This window comes from Carettochelys insculpta, chromosome 6, assembly GCF_033958435.1.
Source record: "Carettochelys insculpta isolate YL-2023 chromosome 6, ASM3395843v1, whole genome shotgun sequence".
NCBI classification, from domain to species: domain Eukaryota; kingdom Metazoa; phylum Chordata; order Testudines; family Carettochelyidae; genus Carettochelys; species Carettochelys insculpta.
Genome location: NC_134142.1, coordinates 54,126,785 through 54,135,598, shown reverse-complemented (window position 1 = coordinate 54,135,598; position 8,814 = coordinate 54,126,785).

The window sequence follows — 8,814 nt, the reverse complement described above, 5'->3', positions numbered from 1 at the left end:
TAGGGGAGAGATGGAAGAGTGAGAAGCAAAGGAACAAGGGTAACGAGAAAAGCCCAGGCACCAGGACGCAAGAAGATAGTTACAGTGAGTTCTGCTTGCCCAGAAGTAATAGGTTATTGTCAATGTAGTCCCACCTCTGTGAACTATCAAGATGTCAGCAAATCCTCAAGCGACCACTATAAATCAGAGCAAGGGAGAGAACAGGCCTGGGGTCAGTCATCAGAAAAATTACACCTTCTGTGAGGACTGCCATGGCCAGCTTCAGTACCTATGTCCCAGAGAAACTGTGGCAATATAAATGAGAGTACCCCACAGAAGGTGGCCTTATCTGCTTAGTAACTAAGTGCTCCCGAGGGTCACCTTCTTCACATACAACAGTTCTGTGTATGAGTAGAGGTGTGCCTCCCAGAGGGACAGTGGCATTAACAATAAGAAATAGGATACCAGTGGTTAGATACAAGCAGTTTAAGCCATTATCTCCTCCCGTACACCTGCAGAGCCTTACTTTTTCTCTACCACGCTGCTTGCATGCATGAAGGAATTAACATAAGATGTATCCTATCTGGGATGCAATTAACATATCTTTGAAAATAACTGGATTTCTGTATAAATTGAAAGAAATTCTCTAATGGGCGAAACTTGGGACATTTATCTTGATGCCTGATCTTTATGAACCATATGAAGAGTTAGTGGCAGTGAAATCAAATATCAAAATCTGTAAATGTAAAAATAATGCATTCCACATATTGACATTGACACCAATAGGTAAAGTTTCCTGCCACTTTCCATTATAAGTCCCTGTATTCAGTCGCTTGTAACTTTGCTACATTTTGATCATGGGTTAAAATTTTCATCTTTGTTCTTGTCCTCAGTCTGATTATTTGTTTATTCAGAAATTGTCAGGAAATGCTGACCAGCTGTTTATGAAAGTGAACTTAGGAAAATAGGTGGCTGTTCCAATGTTATGTTTTCCTAAATATTTCTTTGAAGAGCTCTAACACTTTAAGCTTGACAAGAAAATAATCCTGGAGCTGGAGAGGTGTGTTTTTATGTTCCAGAGAAAATCAACCTAGACCTGGATGAGTTACATACTCCTGAAAAATCACCATTTGTAGGGGGTCTGTAGCAGCTAGCTTCCCTGAAAATCAAACTGCACAAAGCATGTTTCAGTCCCGCAGATCTACCTGTACGCCAGTCAAACTGAATCAGCTCAGGCACAAAACTACAACTTTGGACAGGAGGAACACGCTTCCTGTTCTTTCCTTCTGGGAAAGAAAGAGTTAAAATAAGACAAAATTGGGCATAATGAAGTCAGTGGAGTTATGCCAGGCCTGTGTGTCTTCCTACCTAAATCAGAAGAAAGCAACATTTTAAGTTTCCGCTTTAAATGCAGTTTAAGTCCATGTATCTTAAACCTTTAATTGCGTATAACAATAGACATGGTCAGGAGGTTAACAGCTGAATCTCTTCATGCTGGAATCCCTTTGTAAAAAGAACCTTCTCAAAACACACCACGAATAACATGTTTAGTAAGAATCCTAAAGTCTCCCAAGCCACCTGGGAATGCTGGTTTATATCTGATGTGGTTGCCAAGCAACAATCACAATCTCCCAGCTACTAAAAATGATTTGACTGGAGTTGACCTTACTTTTATGTTAAGGTTGCCCCTGCAGCCTTCCCCAAAATAGCAGAATTCTGTCAAACTGCCAGAAACAAAATTCTGTCATTACACAGAAATTTTTGCAGCCCATTAGCCCATAATATGAATGAATGCCTTTAGCTGTTTCAAAAAGCACAGATTTATTTCATTTAAAACAAGGTTTTCATTCTTCACCACATGTATACTTGTTTCCCTATGAACATTCATAATGATTTAAAGCATGTAGACTTCGGGGCCCAATTCTGCAGGCCCAGTACAAGCAAGCCTCCTATTAGAGTTAATGGAAATGTCTTCTTTAAGAATGAGGTCTCAGGACTTACTATTATGTACAGCAGCAGTGTCAACAAAACAGAGGTCAATAGCTACAAATAAATTATAGTCTGTTAATGACAACCACATGATCAGAGCAACACAACATAAATAAAGGGGTCAGATGATAAATGCTATTAACACTTGTTACCCATCACATACTTCTCGTCAGCCATAGAGCTCAAAGGCTATGTCTACACTAGCTCCCACCTTTTGAAAGGGGGATGCTAATGAGACACTTTGGGAAGTGCTAATGAGGCGCTTCCATGAATATGCAGCACCTCATTAGCAAAATGGCAGCCACAACAATTTGAAAGTGCTGCTTTAGAATCGTGTGCCACCTGTGTAGACAGGGGCCTTTCGAAAAGAACCCCCAGTCTTCAAAAACTCCTTATTTCTATTTGGTTTTAGGAATAAGGGACTTTCACAGACTGGGGGGGGTCCTTTCAAAAGGTCCCCATGTACACGGGTGGCAGGTGATTCGAAAGTGGCACTTTCGAATCGCTGCAGCCGCTGGTATGCTAATGGGGCACTGCATATTCATGGAAGTGCTTCAGTAGCATATCCCAACGTGTCTCATTAGCATCCCCCTTTCGAAAGTCAGAGGCTACTGTAGACATTGCCAAAATGTGTTACGTAGCTGCACAGCTATCATTCCCATTTTGCGGACGGGAGAACTGAGGAAGAGAGACATTAAGTGACTGACAATAAATTGCAGTTTGATCTAGGCTTGCTTGGTGGCAGGTGGGGGGACAATTGCCACAGGGCCCAGAGATTCAAAGGGGCCCAGGGCTTCCAGCTACCGCTGCTACTACTGCAACAGTGGCCAAAGGCCCGAGCCCCTTTGAATTGCCACTGGAGTGTTGTGCCAGGCATTCCATATGCCTCTGAAGATTTGCAGGGAGGGATACCTAGAAGGTCAGGAATGTAACCCCATGATCAGGATGGTCATGAACCTCCAACTGCTAGAAACTGGCACAGGTAGCCAGGGATGGACCTCTCTAAATTGCCTGGTTCTGTTCATTCCCTCTGAACCATCTGACACCAGCCACTTCTGGAGACAAGATAATGGGCTAGAATCAGGAGGGGTGGGGGGCAAGATACAACCTGTGGTCTGGAACTGGCCTTCCCGCCCTCCCCACCCACCAGCATTTTAATTGGCCTACCCTGCTGCTCCTCATCCCTCTCTGTGCTGCTGGGGAAGGACTTTGCTTTGGGGAGCAGGTCCCCTCCTGCACCCATAACCTCTCTTAGACGATGCACTGCAATACCCTGCTCCAGGTCACAACCCCCTTCTTCAAATGCCCTCTCTCACCCCAAATCCTTTCCTGCACCCTAGTGTCCTACCCCTAGCTTCCTTCTGCACCTAACCTCCATCGCAGACCTCGCACCTCCTCCAAAGAAAAGAGCAACTCTTGACCCTGTACCAAAGTCTTTCAGTGCCCCCCTCTTCAAAAATTATTGCCCATCCCGGAGCTAGATAGTCCACTGGACTACACCACTATGTTCTTATGGTCTTTCAAGCAGCAGTGACTCACTGTTTCTTCCCAGCCAAAGACATGGAAGCCATTTCCGGGGGAAAAAAATTTTCCTTGGTCTGCAAACTCGACAACTAAACCTTTTATTCTGGTCAGCAGCAGTAATTCTTTGTCCTAGAAATAAGATCTGGTTATTACTAATATGGTGTTCACTTCCAACACTTGGGCTCTGCCTACACGGGCACAAATCTTTGAAATAGCCATATTTCGAAGATTACTAATGAGGCACTGAATTAAATATTCAGTGCCTCATTAGTATTAGGATGCTTCCAGCCACGGTGCTTCGAAAGCACGTAGTTCGGCACAGCTACACGTGTGTCCTTTTCGAAAGGACCCGCACCTTTCGAAATCCCCTTATTCTGACCAGTGAGCGGGATAAGGGGGTTTTGAAAGGTGCGGGTCATTTCGAAAAGGACCCCCATGTAGCCGCACTGAGCCGCGTGCTTTTGAAGCGCCACAGGCAGAAGCATCCTAATGCTAATAAGGCACTGAATATTCAATTCAGTGCTTCATTAGTAATCTTCGAAATATGGCTGTTTCAAAGATTTGTGTCCGTGTAGACACAGCCTTGGATTAAGAATCCTTTGGGGTGAGACTTGCCAACACGAATAGGATATCAAGATCTATGACACAGAGCATTTTCATTAGAATTTACTAATTTCTCCAAACCAAAGTGTTAGAGGTAGTCGTGTTAGTCTGTATCTTCAAAAAAACAAACAAGCAAACAGTCCTATAGCACCTTAAAGATTAATAATATTATTTATTAGGTGATGAGCTTTTGTGGGACAGACACACTTCTTCCGGACTGAAGAATCCTGATAGCTGATAACTGAGAGGGAGACACCTTACAGAAGCAGAGAGGTGGGTGAAGGGGGGCAGGAAGGAAAGGAAAAAAAGTGAAAGCAAAAAAACCTGACCAATCAGCTAGATAGGGTGGTAGGAATGGGAGAGGGTGAAGAACGCATGGTCACTGAATCTAGGACAACCAGCCTGGCAAACTGTCCTGCAGTCAGAGACATTAGGGATTCCAGCAGCCACAGCCATAGAGACCTAAGGGCCTCTATGGACCACTGTCTTGGGGGGCAACCAATCAGATGGACTGCCCCAAAACTGGGAACCCCAGGGCTTTTTCTCACATGGAAAGTTTCAATTTTTGTCAAATCAACCCTGAGCAAATTTCAAAGTATTTAAATCTCTTGTGAAATGGAGTTGCCTTTTTCTAACAAGGTCTAATATTCAAATAAACTACATTCATAAGTTGTGACTCTAAAAACAACACAAATGTTTGAATATATAGTAACTTAAAGAAAGATCATGCCAGTAAAAAAGTATTTAGTGTACAACCAAACATTTGCATCTGATCATGCATCTTGAGTTTTCTTGATCAGGTGCAAAATAGGACCAAGTCACTTAATTTTAATGTTCTCATGCAAACATGAGAGTTATAATGTGCACAGTGTCCTGTAAAGGTCTTAGAACAACCAAACTTGTCTGATGTAAAACTGAAACACATGTAAATGTTAAAGAATTAATCAATCAATAAAATCTACGAATATGTCAAAAATGCATGAGAACACTGGCTCTTACTGTGGCCAACAGATGAAATCTCATTCTGAGTTCACAGGTCAAACTCCCTTTGAGTTATCATGCAACAGAACATTTTTGACAAAATTCAGAGAAGTGCAAATTTTTCTCACTTTTAAACCCATAAATTGGAGGAAATTTTTTCTAGTTTATTCTATAACACACACACACACACACACACACACACACACACACACACACTGCCTACTCTAGCATAAAAGCATTCTATGCTTTTTTATGTGGATTGTCAATGCTTGAATGAAAATCAGCTGGAGAGATGAATTTCTCCAAAATGATTTTCACTGATATGCCAAATCACTTTACAAAAATGCATGCTTCTTTGACAGGTCTAGAGAAATTTGGCTGCCCAAAGTCAAAGAGCAAGTCAGTGGCATATCTGCACATGGAAACAAATGGTTTGATTGAAGATATGTCAGCCTATGTATCAAATGTGCTCTTGAATGTGTTCCTTAAATACAAAAGCAATAATCTTGTGATGTTTTAAGAGTTGATCAGTCATTCAGGTGTTGGAACAGTAATTTTCTATCTGGAACTCCAATCCACAGAGATGATGGCATCTGAAACTATCAGATGCCTGAAAGAAAGATGCATAATAATTTGCAATGAACTGTAACCATTAACATTGTTTGAGCAATAATTTTCTCTTTTCCTTTGCTACGTTCTTTATGAAAGTTTAAAGTAGTTAAACCTTTGTAGTTCAGGATAACACAGCTATTTAGTTTGACAACATTATTGCACCAAGCTTATAGTATCAATAGACCAAATAGGTCTGACACTGATGAATAAACAAACACATACTTGAGGACAAACACTGTCCTACTTATTCTCAACTATAATCACAGATTCACTCAACAGCTGTTTATGTGCACTATTACTGCCCTCTGCAGTGTGATAATATAGTTGCATTAACATGCAGAGATGGAAAGAAGTAATGTTAATGCTAATAAGATATTAAATGATGCAACCTAACACACGAACATTAACCAAAAAGGTATGGTGATGACTTTTGTCAAGTTAAAATACAGTATAATAAATTGAATAATTCGATTTAATTCTGATTTCAGCAAAGCAAAGGTGTTAATCCACAAAGGCTTTCCTTGCACACAGGAGTAACTTCACTCTTGTAAGTATCAGAGAGGTAGTCATGTTAGTCTGCAGCTTCGAGAGCAACAAGAAGTCTTGTGGCACCTTATAGACTAACATATTTTGGAGCATAAGCTTTCAGGGGCAAAGACCCACTTTATCAGATGCATGAGTTGGGGGGTGGTTTCCAACTGGTATTTAAAGAATGGGGTCTCAGAAAAAGGGAGGGCCAGAGCTGACAAGGTCTATTCAGCAAGGTGGAAATGGCCCATTATCAATAGTAGGAATCAAAAGAGGCAAAAACAAATCAGATCTGACAGGGGGATATGACCCATTGTCAGAGTCTAATGGGGAGATCTTAACACCCAGGGCAGAGAAGCTGCCTTTGTAAGCTGCGAGCCACTCCCAGTCTCTGTTTAATCCTTGGTTAATGGAGTCAAATTTGCAAATAAATTGCAGCTCAGAGATTTCTCTCTCCATTTGATTTCTGAAATTTTTTTGTTTCAGGACTGCCACCCTTAAATCTGCTACTGAGTGTCCAGGGAGATTGAAGTGTTCCCCCAAAGGCTTCTGTACATTACCGTTCCTGATGTCTGATTTATGTCCGTTTATTCTTTTATGTAGAGACTGTCCAGTTTGGTCAATGTAAATTGCAGTGGGGCATTGCTGGTGCCTGATGGCATATATTATATTAGTAGATGAGCAGGTATGTTAGTCTCTAAGGTGCCACAAGACTTCTTGTTGTTCTCCTTCACTCTTGTAAGTTGTTCCTCTGAAGTCAATAGTATGGCTTTCATGTATCAAATTACTCCCATGTGGCTTTGTAGGATGCAGTCCTATATGTTTGGAATAATATATGTTATATGCACATAACTAATTGTACAGCTATATTAAACCATGCGTTCTTGAACCAATTCAATTCAGTACCTTTGGGGCTCCTTAGTGTATGTCCTGAAAAGCAGCATATATATGACATCTCCTTCCTCTTACAGAAACCTGCATCCCCATATCTGCCACTAGCTTTCCTGCTTCTTGATTTTTCTCAGGATAGCTTCTCTTTCCAAAAGAATGTAGTAAAGAAATTCTGTCCTAGTATTACTTTTTCCATTTCCTTCCCAATCCTTGTCTTCTGAAAAGCACTCCATTCACCTCTTTTCTTCCCACTTACTATGCTGAAGAGTTGACCAACTATATCTGATACTCTAACCTCTAGATTTACCTCAAATCTGGTTGTCTTTCTTTACTTAAGTCTTTCTTCTTTCTCTTATCACCATCTACACCCTCATCATCAGGGATGAGCTAATACCAGGGTACAAAATATATAGAAATGACAGAGTAGTCTGTACTGGTGGAGGAGTGGAAAGAAAGCAGAGAGTTAAAGTGAAAAAAAATCTTATAGGAGTCAAAGTAAACCACACAATCTCTATGGATAGAAACTCCACATTTAATAAGAGTATACAAGTGGAATATACTACTGACCACCAGAACAGCATGATCACAGTGCTTGTGAAATGCCCAGGGAGATTAGAGAGACTACAAATGTAGAAAATACAACAAGGGTGCAGAATTTCAACTATCCCCATAGTGACTGGGTTTTTGACACCTAAGGACGGGATGCAAACATAACATTTTTAGACATCATAAATGATCATCTTATCTTAGAATCCATAAGGGGAGGTAATTAATGATTTAGTCGTAAGTGAAACACACCATCTTGCCCAAGAGGTAAATACAGCTGAAGCACTGTGTAATAGCAACCCTGATATAGTTAAACATAATAGCCTTGTGGGAGGGAAATGTCATTAAAAATAGCCACTATACCATTTAAATTCAAAAAAGGGCAACTGCAAAAATTGGGAAGCTACTTAAATGGAAATTAAAAGGAACCATCACAAGGGTAAAATGTCCGCAAACTGCATGGAGTATGTTTTCAAAACTTCATAACAGAGATTCAGATTAAGTAGATACTACAAATAACAAATAATAAAATTAAAAAGTAAGTGGACAAACAAACCCCCCTATGTCTAAATAACAGAATAAAAGTGTGTCAGCAACAAAAACATAGTTTAAAAATTAGAAGTCAAATCCTAATGAGGAAATTAGAAAGGAGCATGTATTCAGGCAAATCAAGTGTAAAAATATAGTTAGTCAGGTCAAGAAAAAATTGAAGAGTGGTTATCTAAAGACATAAATAATACTGCAAAGTACATCAGAAGGAGGAAGCCTGTTAAACAGGGGGGCCACTTGATGATTGATGTGCGAAAGGAGCACTGAAAGTGAGATAAAACTATTGTGGAGCAACCAAATGAATTCTTTGCATCAGCCTTCACTGCAGAGGATATAGTGGGGATTCTCACTCTGACGCCATACATTTTAGGTGATAAAGTTGAAAAACTATCTCAGATTGAGAAGATTTTGGCACAAACTGATAAATTCAACAGTAATAAGTCACTGGGACCAGATGGTATTCACTCAAGATTTCAAAAGGAGCTGAGAAATTGCAGAACTGCAAACTAAAGTATGCAACCTATAGCTTAAATCATCCTTTGCACCAGATAATCAAATGGTAGCTAATGTAATACTGATTTTTTTTTTTTAAAAAAAGACTCTGAAGCAAGC